The 14,644-nt window shown below is 48.5% G+C and overlaps 1 long non-coding RNA gene across 1 annotated transcript; it reads left to right on the forward strand.

The window, feature by feature from the left end:
• Positions 1-438: 438 nt before the first annotated feature.
• LOC112974253 lies at positions 439-13,548 on the forward strand. The gene is made up of 3 exons (XR_003256207.1): positions 439-510; positions 10,450-10,526; positions 13,500-13,548. It is a non-coding gene; the product is annotated as an uncharacterized LOC112974253 (long non-coding RNA).
• The last annotated feature ends 1,096 nt before the right edge of the window (positions 13,549-14,644 follow it).

The raw sequence follows: 14,644 nt of genomic DNA on the forward strand, positions 1-14,644 counted from the left end.
ACTTTGCTTGGGATACATGTGCTTGAGCACATAGGTGTTGCAGCGAATATGCCTGTTCTATACCTGCATTTGCGTAACTGGAGACACGGGTGATTAGTGGCTTGCTTGCTTTCACAGTTCATGAAATAATGTAGGCATTTGCCTTTGTCCAGTTCTAGCCAAGGACTGTGCTGTTGGGTAAAGCCGCGTATGCTTTCTGTGCTTGCACACATGTGTTTTTTATCCTTTCCAGTGTATCATTCGTTAACACCTTTGCTCACATGCTGAGAACCAAGCATCCTGCAGAGCTGGGTGAAGTTCTCCCTCGCAGGGTCAACAGAGCAGTATCAGTGCTGAACGTCTCCGATTACACAGCACCTAAGGGACTGGGTATGACTGTGTACCGAATGAATGGAGACATATCAGACAGGTACTGTTTGTTCTTTTTTTGCAGATGAAACACAAAGAACTGTACGTGGCTGAACTCCTGAAGTCAGCAGGGACATGCCAGGGTGGATGTTAGCTTGAAAGGTAGGAGAACATTCAGTTATCAAGTGATTTTCTTCACCATCTATCACTGTGTTGTTTGGGCTGCTTTGCTGCTGGTTTTCCTTTAGCCTGTAACAGCCTGTGTGGCTCCGTAGAGGCCCATGTCCCACTCCAAGTGCGTGTTCAATGAATGGGCAATGTCCTTCCCCTTTGATGAGCTATGGTTATTGCCAGGGTCTTTGTCGCAGTGTTGCTGTTGTTCATCAGTTCAGCCTGCTGCCTAAAGGTGTAAATCAGTCTGAAAAGGGTATGTGGATGGAGTGTGGAGATTGCTTTATACTGAATAAAATTTTGTTCTCAAATTCCAGCATCATCTAAGAGAGCATAACCCCACAGCTTCAACAGAAGTGCAGTCCAGAGCAGAATCTGAAGTAGTGATTTAATCACCGAAGCGATGTACATCCCCCAAATGTAGGCAATACATATGCTGGTATGGGTGTGCATATGGAGATCGTTGATAGCTTGTGGCATCAAAGCTGCAACTCAAATTAGAGGGCTAATTGCAAAATTAAAGGAAATTATGCTTTACAATGACATTTTTGCAATACTAGTTGAAGCAATCTAGGAGAAGACGTTATCTGCACATTAATGCTGTCCATTTAAATGTCCTGAATGGTAGTTCTACTGCAGTAATATTTGCAGCCTAGTTACATTTCAAGTGTGTGTCTGCTGAAGCAGTTTATAGCTTGGTTACTTGATATATTTCTGACATGGGTGAATGGGAGGAGTACAAGGAACGGCCAAGAGAGGCTGTTCTCAGGAGACTTCAGTCTTGGTCTTGAGCTGAAGAGGTTTTTAGATTCACATCCATGCGTTTGCCAGCTTAATTGGCAAAAGCTTTAATTTTTCAGAAGGGTTAGAAATCTTGTTGATCTGTTCCCACTGGCAGTATTTAAAGCCTCAAACACTTTCCTTTTTCAAAGAGCTGTACGAGTGTTAACTAATACAGCACCAGTTAAGCATAATCTCTAGATGGGGAAATAGAATCACACCCTATGTGATTCCTTTAGTGCCAGGGTCCCTGTCCTGTGCTTAATCCAAAAGATACTTTTATCTAATTTGAACTCTCCCTACTCTCCCTGAATATCCTGGCCTTGCAGCTGTAAAACTGAGCTGAGTTGTGGTATTTTCTGGTTTTGGGTGGGCAAAAAATAACTGGGAGAAAAATCCCCAGGCCACTGACTGCGGCGAAGCCAAGGAGCAAATGTTCCAGCAGGCTGGAAGCAAGGAGGTGTGCAGAAGGGCAAGGGAATGGGAAAGCAGTTCTCCAGCTCCTGGAAAATCGATGCAGCCTCAGCCTGAGGTTTGAACCGAATCTCATCGTGGTGGTTGAGTTTGCAGCCAGTTACCCACTCCTCCTTTCAGCTTCTCCTGAGCAGGCAGCCCTTGGGCTAAGGTCGGGTCAGGATGGGTTTTGCATGATGTGGCAGCGTTGGTGCATCTCCACCCGAGAACGCTTTTGTGACTCTGGTGGGCGTCAGGGCTGCAGTGGCCCTCGCTCAGCTGGGCTCAGCACAGCCAGAAAAGGGGCCGCTGATCCCAGGGCAGCACTGATGGGGCTGTGCCAGGAAGCCTGGGCTGCACGCCGGACCAACCTGTTGATGTCCTGATTCGCGATTACTGAATTCCTGGGCCCAGATCATATCCCTTCATGCCTTTGGTTATCTCCAGTGCCTCCTCCTGCCCCAGCTTCTCCCCGCTTCCCTCCCCACCATAGCAGGTGGTTGGGTAGGGCCAAACGCTCATGAACCTACTGAGTCCCTGTTATCTCAGGGCTGATAAAATAAAACATTTTAACATTTTGACCCCTCCTGCATCCAAGTGGGACCAGGGGTGATGGCCCAGGAGTATAAGGAATATTCTTGGAGGCACAAAGAGCAGTAGCAACCTTCACTGGGAATATAATTTATGGAAAATATATAGCAGGAGAGTCTCTGTCTTACTGGGAGCTTTCAGATAAGGACTGAGAGTGCTGCAGCCACAGTTTAAGGAGTGAAGCTCTTTTAAGGAGCTGTTATTGAGCATTTTTCTCTATCAGTGTTCACTTGGAGACATTATTACTCTGCACTACGCAGTGAACTGAGAGAAGACTTACTCCAGTGCTACCTGGCCATGGCTAGTGTGATGCCGAGCCCCAGCTATGTTAGTGGTGCGAAGCAGCCTGGCATCAGGGATGGAGCAAACCTGCATGGGCCCACTCATGCTGCACAGCTGTCCCCATGGGTGAATGACTTTTGTCCCCCCCAAGGTCGCCGTTTGGAGAGGGGGAGGCTGGAGGCAGCTGAAAGGAGGAATCAGTTTAACGCAGCACCCAAGGTCACGTCTCATGCAGACCCTGTCAGACTCACCGTGCCGCCGGTGCTGCCAGCAGCCCTGGTGGTGCACAGTGGTTCAGGTGGCAAAGGCGGATGTGAAACTACATGTCTGGACAGTGCTGAAAATAATGTTAAAACAAGGGGAACCCCACTGAGGAATAATGAATGTGGCTCCGTTCCACCACCTTCTCTCAGCTGGGCCCTGCCAGGACTTGTCCGGGTTCACAGGCCACCAAGTGACCTGCCGCAGCCGGCTGTGCAGCCCGGCCTCGCATGCATACTGATGGGCACCACGGCGTGGGTGAGGAGGGCAGGTGCCCCAGTGCACCGCACAGCAGCAGCAAACTGGAGATTTGGTTATTTATCTAGACGTTCTCCTTGCGGAGGCAAGCTAGACTCTGGGCTCTAGTCTTGGGGGAAGTTCCCTGTGTGCATTGTGCTGTATAGTTCCAGAAATGTTTTTAGGAGCTGAGGGTTGTTTGAGGCTCATGCTGTGTATAGATGTATGCATGCACACATGCACGCACGGACGGATGGACAGCAATGCCTGCTGCATCTAAGAATTCAATTTGAATTCAGCCTTAACCCCTTCACCACTGCAGTCAGCCCAGTAGCCTCTTTGGTCCCACAGCTCCTGACTTCCCTTGTAGGCTGAGGAGTCAAGTCCTGTAGATCATACCCCCCAGACCAGGGATGAAGGGACTTACTAACAACTACGCTTTGACTAAGTGGTTGAAATAGGAAGGATATGGCTGGACCTGGGGGATTAAATTGTTTGACTCTGTTTGAAGGTGGGGGCTGAAGAAAGGAAATCTAAATGCAATGTAATAGAGATAACAAAGGAGGGATTTTAGAAGGTCTTAGTGGAATAAGTGTCAGATAGATGGTGGGGGGGATATTTGGGATATGGAAGGTTTCCTGGGGGGAGTTGTCCAACAGGCTGGCCAAAGCCAGAGCAGATGAGTGGGGCTGGAAGGACTCCATCCTTCAGACAACAAACTGTGAGTTGTAGGAGGAGGGTGCAGGACATGGAGGACTCTGAAGCAGGGGAGTAGGTGTACATGTATGGAGAAGGGGGTTGTTCATATGTTCATCTGACTACCCTGCTTCTGCTTGTGCTATGAGAGAAGGCATATGGGGTTGAAGGGCACTTGCATGGTGTGAAGGAGGGCCAAGCTGAGCCACACGCCCCATCGTGGGAACCAGCCCTGCTCCCAGCACTGCAGAGCGGCTGGGCTGCAGAGCTGTTTCCCTGGAGGGGGCAGCCGGCTGCAAGACCCAGCCTTGCGTGTGCGCCAGGGAGGCGGAAGGGGAATGGAGCTGCAGGGAGGTTTAGCCCTGAGAGGTCTCATGGGTTGGGACTTAGCCCTCAACCTGTTTTGGGTTATCAGGAGAGGAGACCTCGCCAGGGAGGTGGCAATGGGCTTTGCTCTGGGTGAGGCTCTCCAAAGTCTCCCCCGAGATCACTTCTGTTTGGATTCGCACTGAGCCTCAGGACACTTAGGTACAACTTCCCACCCTGTTGCTGACCTGCTGGCTTACATCAGGCACATCACCCCTCCTGGCTGCCCCTGCTTCCCTCCTTGCTGCCTGGTTCTCTGCAGCCTGTTCCGAGTGAGCACTCTGGGGAGGAAGGGCTATTTCTCACATGCCGGATGGGCGGTGTCTTGTGGGATGGCTTCCAGCTGGCAATGCGCTGCGTAACACACCACCGCAGTAAATGCAGGGTGCCCAGTTCACCCAGAGGTGTGCAACACGCGTCAAAGTCTGCAGACAGCAAGCACACCAGGGGAGAGCATAGCAGCCATGCACACGAGTGTGCACATGCGTGAAAGTGAGCAAGATTACACCTGGGAGAACACATCCTTCTTGCATAGCTGGTAGAAATCGTCTCCCCACCCTCCTCTTCCGACCTCCTCTTTCTTAGGGCTGAAGAGGACTCTTCTCCAGGGGGGAGACTTGTTCTCCTTCTGCCTTTTGTGGTGTGCTATTTCCACTTTGTTTCAGGTTTCTCCTCTGTTGGGACTCTGGGCCTTTCCGTTCCCCAGTAATTATATAATTACTTCACAACATGCTGCAGGAATAGTCAGGGAGATGGCTACAGCTAGCACAACAATGGTGACAAGTAAAACATTAATTTCTGGAGTTCTTTTAATTAATTCATCAGGAATCGTGCTGTGCGGGATGATTACGTTAAAGTGTTTAATTACAAATTTATATGTAATGATGCACTTTAATTACTTTGGACTGGTACAATATTATTGGGCCCTTTTCCCAAGATTCCTGGCACTGGATTTGGGTTGCACATAAGCAGTGCCATGGATGCTTGTGCTTCTAAATTATTTACATGGGATGGGAGAAATCCAGTTCTGATTGATGAGTGAAAATTCTCTTCTTAGCTGAATGGAAACGAGTACCGTGGGGAATCTGGAGAAGGAAGGTCAAAGTGGTATGTGTGTGTCAGGCAGAACATCAGGACATTTTTTGTTGGAAGAATCGAGGTTAATCTGGTGGAAACTGAAGTGATAGAGAGCCAGGCACGATAAATATTTATCAAAGGGACTGGTGTCAGGATTCTGGTTCACAGACACAAATATATCCCAGTCAGATCTCACAAAGCATTAAGAGATGATGCTGCAAGCAGCTCTCACTAAGTGAGTAGGGTCATTTTCTTCATCTCCGGTCCTTTTGCCTCATCTCCCTTTCCTTTGTCTTTCCTGTCTTTGTATGTGTGTGTGTGTGCATGCTCGGTTTCTTTCCCTTTAGGCTCTCTTTCTCCCCTCATCCCGTCTCTATTTGCCTCTGTGCGTGGGGAGCATCTGTCATTCTTCTTTCTCTTTGTCAGTGCTCTCTCAGGCTAGACAGACCATATAGAGGTTGTCATGCGCTATTATAAAGGCCTGCAAGCTAAAGTGCTTGAAGTTAAGTTTGGGGCTGGCCTATCTTTAGGCTGCTGTACATGCAAAATAACCACTAGTATAGCAGAGTCTGTGAAATATATATAACTGTGCTGCATAGAGTAATCTGTACAAAACCAGGGAAACAGCAGTACTCGTGTTGTTAAGTCTGAAACCCAAATGTGCTTTGGGTTGTACTCTGTTTCAGGCAGGCAGCGCCTTTTTGTTGTGGGTTTGGAGCCTCTGACATGTGGGACTCTGGAGATAGTACCCATTTTGTTTTGCTTGAGTTTGGAGTGCAGGATCTGGCAAGGAACAGATCAGATAATTTCCTCTTTAAAAAAAGAGGGAAATAGAAATCAGCTTTGGATATGTTATACTGATGAATCACAGCAGATAAATGGGTGAGATCTGGTGTACTGTCACTGACACTTTTCTTACTGTGGGTTTATGTTGGTAAAATTGCAACAAGAATTTGCTGGCAAATAGAAGCAAATGGATCCCGTGAGATGCTCCCCTTGCTCTGTGCTACTGCAGCAGCGACTTTGTATGCTTATTTCTAGTGCAGTTGCATGCACAGATGATGCAGGGCTTTGTACAGCATTGCAGGATCCTGAGGCCCAAGCCATTTAGTTGCATTACTGGCTTTCCAAACCAAAAGGTCACTTGCAGTAGCTAATGTAACACTGCCTCTTTGTGCGGGTGTAAATTGCTTTTATTGGGTGGGAGAGCCGGTTTCTGATGGACTGATTGACTGAGGAAAGGATGGCAGCTTTCTCAAGGAAAAGTGCCAGACCAGAGCAAAGGTGGTATTCCTTCACAGCAGTCCTGTAAGGAGAGCTAGGTCTCCGCTTGCTGCCCTGCTCGGTTGGGTTGGCCCTATCAGAGCTCAGGTTTGGACAGGTAGCGCTGTGGAGGTGCTATGGGAGGAGGAAGGTTGGGGCATGGACCAGGAGCAGCTGACAGCAAAAGAGAAGGGGTTTTTAATGGGGGGACCAGGACCCCATGTCTGCTTGGCTCTGGACCCAGAACACCCCTGCCTTCTCACCTGCAGAAATGAAGTAGGACAGACCTTTCGCCAGTGCGCAGAGGCTTGTAGATCAGTTGGTGCCCCGCTGATATCCCAGCGGTATTAGTTGCAGTTCAGGCTATAGCCCTGGAGGGCTTCACTAAGAAAGAACAAAACAGCCCTCGCAGGTGTGCAGAGCAGTTGTGCGGCTCCTGTTTGGTGACTGCAGCTTAGACGGGCAGGAAAGCTCATTGCCAGGGTGACTGCGGCATGAAGCTGAAGGTGAAGGGTACAGGCTCACCGAGTCCCGTTTGAGGGGCTTGGTGTTAATCTGGCGGATTATCAGACTGGCAATGTGTGTGGAGATGGCGGCAAAATGGGAAGCTATAAGAGTCATTTCCTGTGAAGTTCCCAACGTGAGATTTAACACTCCACACTGCAAGTGCTCTTACTGTCAACTGGATGCAACTCCCAGGGATGTGACATTATCTTCCAAAAGGTGTTAGAGATATTACAACAAACAGTTTAGCTCTTTTGCCATTAGCAGAGATCACAGAGGGGTTTAAATGCCCTCCTGATAGAGCAGGCTGTGTCTGGTCCAGCTATCCTGTGCTTTGCAGCTCTGACACAGGCCTGCAGCTCCGGCTGGAACACAGGACAGGAGGACTGTGATGGCACCAGGCATTGGTGGGGTTATTTTCTAGTGTTAGTATGGATCCAGATTTGTAATCCAAGCTTTCTCTATCCAGAGATGAACTCAGATCCTGGCAGTCACCACTTATAGTGAAGACTGAAAAAGGAGGTGTCGTGACCATGTCCTCCAAGACGTAAAGCAGGTCACATGGGATAAATTCTTGTTTGAACTGCAGCATATTTGTATTTGGATCCCACCCCCACTGCAGTGTGTGGGGTGCTTACACTCAGCGAGCAGATGGCTAACAACTAATGCACAAGAGAAGTCCTAGGAAGGTGAGGCTGTCAGTGATCCTTGCATGGAAAGCAAGGCAGAGAGAGTCCTGTGGGGAGCCAAAATATACATCACCCTGCTGGCTCACAACAGCCGCTATTCCTTAAGATGCTACAGATAAGGTGAGGAGGGAAAGAAAAGACCTTTTTTTTCCTTGGAAAGACAAGGTGTTTGCAAGCCCAGCTCATTCTAGAAAGTTTTGTGTCTTACATGTCTCCTCCTGTGACAGTCACACTTTGTGAAGGCCATCTCTGCAGGCAGTCCTCGCAGGTGGCAACGGTCCTGCCTTGCACGAGGGAGAGAAGCACTCCTTCCCCACAAGTTTCCAGTGTCTCTTTCCTTTACACTTGTATTTGTAAAATGTGACTACGTTGTGAGAGGAAGCTGGGAACTTTGGATGTCTCGGCATGTGCAGAAGTACTTCAAACTGGAGCTCAGGTGTTTCCAAACCCAAGCTGGACTAGCAGCGCATTTGGCAGTGCTGGGGTGGGTGCTGGTCTTTCCTGATTGTTGTCAGACCAAAGGGCTTTGAGACCTAGCACAGGGAGCAGGGCTCTCTGGAGCATGGGTGGGAGACAGGGCTACGATCAAGGCACAGACAAAATGTGCAAGCATGAGGAAGAGCAAACCCGAGCAGAGTCGCATTCATCCTGAGAGCCTGGTGCTCCGAGACAGACGTACCCTGCAGATGTTTGCGATAGTGGTGGAGCTGAATGGTGGAGTTTGTTGTACTGCCATTCAGGCTTCAGGTGTCCTTTTTTTTTTTCTCTCTCTCTCTCTGACATTGGTCCAAACAGCCAGAAACTGTTTGAGTGCTGTTACTTGCCAGGGGAGGAGAAAGGGTGTTGTATAAATACCCTCCTTTCCCAGGTGTGCTGTGCTGCTCAGAGAAACGCTGCAGCCCAGCCTTGCGCTGGGGCACAGCAGTAGCTTTCCAGGGGAGATCTCTTCAGCAGAGAGAGTAACTCTGCTATAAATAATTACTATTTGTGGCCTTTCTGTGGCCTATGTTCTGTTGGTTTGGGAACTGGAAGCCGAGGCCTTTGCTGCACTGCGTACGTTCGAGCCCAGCCAGACCACAGCCGCTTTGTGCTGGGAGGGTCGTCCGCAGCGCCGAGGAGCAAAGGCAGCGCGTAAGGAGATGCGCGGCCGTGTCCCCACCGCCCCGGGCACCCACCGCCGGTGAAGGGACCTGGTGCTGGAGGAGCTGGGGGACCGCAGGGACAGGATGGAGAAGGGGTCTGAGCTGTTGTGCCGTGGATGAGGGTTATTGCAGGCAGCGCGGGCTCCGCTTGCTCCCGTCCCAGCTGTCACCAGCGCGGCAGCGAAGGCCCGGCGAGCCCCCGCTTGCCCCGGGCTGTTCTCCGCATCCCCGTCCCCGGCGGCGCGTGAGCATCTCGGCTGCAGGGAGAAGCCGCTGCCCACCGCCGGCGCTGAGCGGAGCGGGGCTGGCGCCTGCCTGCCTGCCTGCCTGCCTGCCGGCCGGCCGGGCTGCCTGCACGGGTAATGGTTCCTCGGTGCCAGGCCTGCCAATGCCAGATGGTGTTTGCGAGCGGCGCCAGGTCCCAGCTGAGCGCTGCCCGGCGAGACGCGCGCAGAAGCTGCCGCTGCAGCCGGCGCTGCCAAACCAACGGCATATGCTCCGCTCTGCCCTACACCTGTCGACGGGCAGCCTCCGCGCGCGTGGCGCCGGCTCGAAGGAAAGAGGAAAATCTCAGCCCCATCTGGAAAGAATTTAATGGATAAACAACAGTGGCAAAACTGGGGAAAGAAATAAAAATAAAGGTGATGACGCGGAGGGACTCGTGGCTGCCCGGGAGGATAACGGCGGGGTGCGGCAGGGCTGGGGACGAGGAGGGCGAGCGGCACTGACGGGGTGGCCGGCGGGGTGTGCTGCAAGCTGGCCAGCCATAAACAAAAGGGAAACTCCGAGGCGATATTTAACTTTTCCTTTTAGTCAGGAGAAAACCCTGAACGATCACAAACAAAATTGATGGGAGAATATACTTTCTGCCTACTTTGAATTTACTTTGGTAAACTATATACTCACTCTGGGCTCAGTTCTGTAATTTATTGAAAGGAACCAGACTGGAAACCAGATTCATATTGTGAGTAATTTCTAACATCACTGTAATCTATCACTGGGAGACAAGGCACTTTGTTTCTCTGAAAAATTATTTTTATAGTTGGCTTAGGAACAACAACAATTATTGTTATTAATATTAATAACTACTTATGAAAGGCCTTTCATTTGCGGTTTAGAAAGCGTTTTGCACATGGATCAATAGATATTAGCTGCATCTCATGGGAAGGGAAACTGAGGCACAGATTTCTTCCATGCCTTGTTCAGGCTCACACAAACAGGCAGTGTCCTCTTTTCTAGAACACAGCTTTAACCACTGGATGTCACTGCCCTTTCTGTATTTCTAATATATTTGAGGTTTTAATGGCAATGAAGGGGCAGATCAGAGTTTTGGTTTTTTTAATTTGCGTCCACTTTGGCTCACAAAATTATTAAGAAAATTCCATAAAGAAATGGCCCTTGTCATACCATGACCGCTAATTCTGATGTCCAGGTGTTCCCCTGTGTATTCCAGCTCAGCATCCTGAGAGAGCAATGGCACAGAAATGGCCACAAAATCTCACCTTGGAGAAAGCAACTGGAACGTTTCCTCCATTTACTTTTAAGGTAAGTGAGGGAGAAATTTAAAAGCCTTCCATTTCTTCCCCCAGACTGGCTTCGCAGTGTCCCCTCTGACTGACTACGAGGAAGTCTGTGCCTGGATGTGAAAAGCAGGACCCGTGCTCAGGTGAGCCTGTGCTGCGGCTATGAACCAGGTGAGATCCGTAGGGTGCCTGGGGATATCCACTGGTGGTCAGACCAGTGCCAGCTTTGACTCCACGCACAAAGCTCACCAAGCTGGCGTGGAGAAACGCCACTTATCACCAGGCAGCAGCAGAGATCTGCCTCTGCAGACGCACCACTTGGGGCCAGAGCCACAACCTGGCTGGGGACGGCCAAGGCCGAGGCTTGTGGATCAGCCAGGCTCAGATGGGTGACATTGCAATGTCTCACAGTCACCTGGAGCTCTCTGCTGTTTAGGCCACATGCAAACTAAACATGGTTGATTTTCCAGGGTTTGGATACATGTCAATTAATTGTAATTCAGAGAGCAAAACTACTGCAGGTGGTAATTACATTTTTCTCTGGAAATGGTGTAAACTTTTTATGCATACATTGTTTGAGACATGATTTTACCTGTAATGAGGGAGTTCTTCATTTGAACTTTATCTGTCTCTCTTTTCATTTCTTGCTTTGTTGCAAGAATAATATTTAACATTTATAGAGCGCTTTGCATCTTCAAAGTCCATTTGCAGGCATTAACTAATGATGCCTTGGATCCCTCCCATAAAGGGAGGAGTATGGCAGTATTATCTGCATCTGCAGATGGAAAATTTGAGGCAAGAGAGGAGGTAGGGCCAGATCAGGACTAGAACCTCAGCTTCCCTGGCTGGACCCAGGCTGTGTGGTGAGCACCATCCCTCAGTCCTTCTGCTTTGGCCTCACACCGTTCAGTTCACATATGAAATGTTCTTTTTACAGTCAGAAAAGTGGGTAAAAGAAATCAGAATGACCGCCAGGTTTCTTCTACCAGGGAATTTTGGCTTTTGCAGCAATTTTTTTTTTTTTTTTTTTTTTTGCAATGAAAAATTTTCAGAGCACAGCCGTGTTCCTTAATCCTCTATAGCAGTAGTATAATCTGCATTTGTACAGAGCCGTTCAACCTGAATTATCCCTGAGCGCTGAAGCTGACACTCCAACAATGCACAGTGAGATATCCACCCGCCCCATATATTTGACCAATTCTAGTTAAAACACAGTGACACAGCTCCACGGCCAGGTTGGGTGGGGTGAGGGCGCTCATTCCTTCACCCAGGAGCACATCTAAATGGAGGCTTTTAGGAAGATGCCCACATCTGCTCAATTTGCCATGCAGAAGTCAGATGCATAGGATTTACTGTGTAGCAGTTCCAACAGGTTCATGCAATGTCTACATATCCCTGAAAAATCCTTTTTTCCTCTTGGAAAAAATTTCCAGGAAGAGAAGGAAGGTGTGCTGGAAGAAGCATGGAGGGTGGCAGTCCTCATTGGCGGTGGTGGTATTTAATTATCCAGCAGCCCTGTGGGACTGAACTGTCACCATCAAATTTGGAGAAATAGAGTCACAAAGAGGGCAGTGCCATGGCCCTGCTCACACGCACAGCAAGGTACAGGCATTCAGATGGAAAAGCAAAATTTTTATGCTGCTAGGTCTGTCATCTTTGCCTGCAGAAGTTGGAGAGGACAGCAGCCAGCAACTCCAAGAAATTGTGCCTTCTGCGGGAAGAGCCGCAGAGATGCAGGGCCTATGTAGTTCTTCTTTTTCCTTTTTCTTCTGCTTCCCAGGACTTTCTGGGGTGATGGTTTCACTCCATTGCGGGGTGAGCAAGCCAACGGATGGCACTGTGCTGTTTCCTAAATGAGACCAGGCTTGCCGGAGGCCCAAGCCCAGCCTGAGTTACACATCCCTCTCTGGGACACCCAAACACTTGACGCTGAAAAACCATTGCACTTTGTGGAAGTTCTTCCCCCCATGCACAAAGCCAGCCAGCAGAGGCCAGGCTGTGCAAAGACAGCACTTGAGTGCCGAGCCGCCTCGGCACCAGGCACATGGGATGCAGCAGGCATGGCTTGGCCCTCCTCCGCCAGTGTTGGGAGAGTTGAACTCAAATGCCCATCGAGATAATTTTGCTCCTTGTGTCCTCCATGGAAGCAGCCACAAGCACAGCAGACACCCTCGGTGCCATTCCTGTGCCCAGCTGAGGAAATCAATTGTAGTCAATCACACGGAGTTGATTAGTTTGGCAGGAATCACTGAGGCTTCCTGGGAGGGGTGGCTGGATCAGCTGGTTGCCCTCATCTGGAGTTTAACTTTAGCCCCGGGGGTTCCTGCTGTTCAGGAACAGCAGAGCAGAGGTGAGGGATGGGGTGATGCTAGAGATTGTTCCTAGCAGTAAAATCCTGCCTGTTCTTTTCATCAAGCCTCATCAGCTCAAAAATGCCCTTTATTTTACAAATCCTAGAGCTTTGCTGCTCTAAGAACAGGAAACACGTTCCAGAGCCTCTGGTGATAGGTCTGTGCTTCACAGCAGAATTGGTCTGGTGCTTTGGGGTGAGTTATCTCTACATCTCAAAACACTTCTATTTTTCAGGCTGAATTTCAAATTCATTTCCAGTCCTACATTGCTAAGTCTTGTAAGTCCTGTGGAGCTATTTGCCAGTATCTCCTGTAGACACCATTGCTGTGCTGTGCTTCTGCATTTCCAGACCTTAACGAAAAAGCAGGCCTTACGCTCCCCAAGATCTCTTCTCCATCCTGTGATGGTACTGCATCCTCCGTTCAGCAGCAAAGATCTGTGATGGCAATGGGGAAAGCTGGGCTCCAGATGCAACACTGGGAACTGGTCTTACCTAGGAGCTACATCTGAACAGGTTTATCTGTCAGGCTGATAATAGAAACTCAGAAACATGGCCTGATTTTCTTGCCTTAAGGCACAAAACCTTTTCTAGAGAGTAGGACTGGCAGTAGAGCTGCTCACAGGGTCCTAGCAGTGAGTGTGAACCAAGGAGAGCCACAGCTCCATGCCCTGCATTACAATATCTCCACCTCACCTTCTTAAAACTTGTCATTCTGCTTTCTCCAGGAAACCCCCCAACCCCCCCTTTTTTTTTAATCTGTCAGGGTCCAATCCAGCAGAGGTATGCAGAGATGATTGCAAAGTCCTGAGCAGCCTCATCTCTTGCGGAGGCCCTGCGTGCTCCTGTGACGTGCTCAGCATTGCTGCTGCACTCAGCTTCACCCCACACACAGCTGTCTTGACCCTGCTGCCATCTGATGCTGCTTTTCAAATTGCTAAAGTCAAATTAGGGTAAGTAGCTATATTAGGCTGACCTATACCTTGTCAATCTTTACATCGTTCAAAGACAATTTAGCCTATTTATTCATAACAAGAACCTATTGATTGAATAATCTCTATTATTAGCATTTGGGTAGAACTTGCTCTTTGTTTTATTTTATTATTATTTTTGTTGGTTAGTTTAAATCTGCTCCTATTTTGCCCTGCTGTAACTTCAACTACAATTATGGTAAAGAGCATGAAAAGATACTTGATTAAGTCTTGCAGAGATTATTACAAAACAAGGCCTCTTTCTGAAAGCATATTTTTTAGAAGAAATAGCATAAAGAAACATGCACATGTGAATTCTTAGAATTTGCAAGCACAATTTATCTTTGCAGGTCAATAGCTCATATTGTCTGCTCTGCCAAATTGTTCAAACATATATAATGCTCTCAAAACATTGCTTAATTAGATTCTAGAGAACATTGACACACAAACAAAAGATATTAATATCAAGGATTTCCGCATCAAATGTAGTTTACACAGATCAAAGAACATTTTTGGTGCAAAGAGGTTATGAATGTGACAGGTTGTTACTCCACAAGTGAAGAATAGGACAGGACAGAGAAGCTGTGATCAGAGAACTGAGCAAAAAGAGGAAGGGATGTAAACTCAGGAGGTATAGGGGGAAGATAAAACTGCACAAACAGAGAAAAAGGAATGTTACTGGAGGGGTAGGAAAAACACCTTACAGAAAATAATGACAGACTCTGTGATAATAACCCCTAAAATGGACACCTAGCTTTTGCTGGGCATAGGATTGTGAATCACTGCTGGGGAGTCAGATGGACTTGTTCTCTTTAATAAGGATGGCATATATTATGAGTAAGAACAAAAACTTGAAAACTGTTTGTAGGAAGTATTTTCAATGAAATTAATGTCTATGGTCTGTGCGAAGACCTAGTATATGGTCTGATGTTGGGAGTCT

Source organism: Apteryx rowi, unplaced genomic scaffold (genome assembly GCF_003343035.1).
Source record: "Apteryx rowi isolate R43461 unplaced genomic scaffold, aptRow1 scaffold_6, whole genome shotgun sequence".
Taxonomy (NCBI): Eukaryota; Metazoa; Chordata; class Aves; order Apterygiformes; family Apterygidae; genus Apteryx; species Apteryx rowi.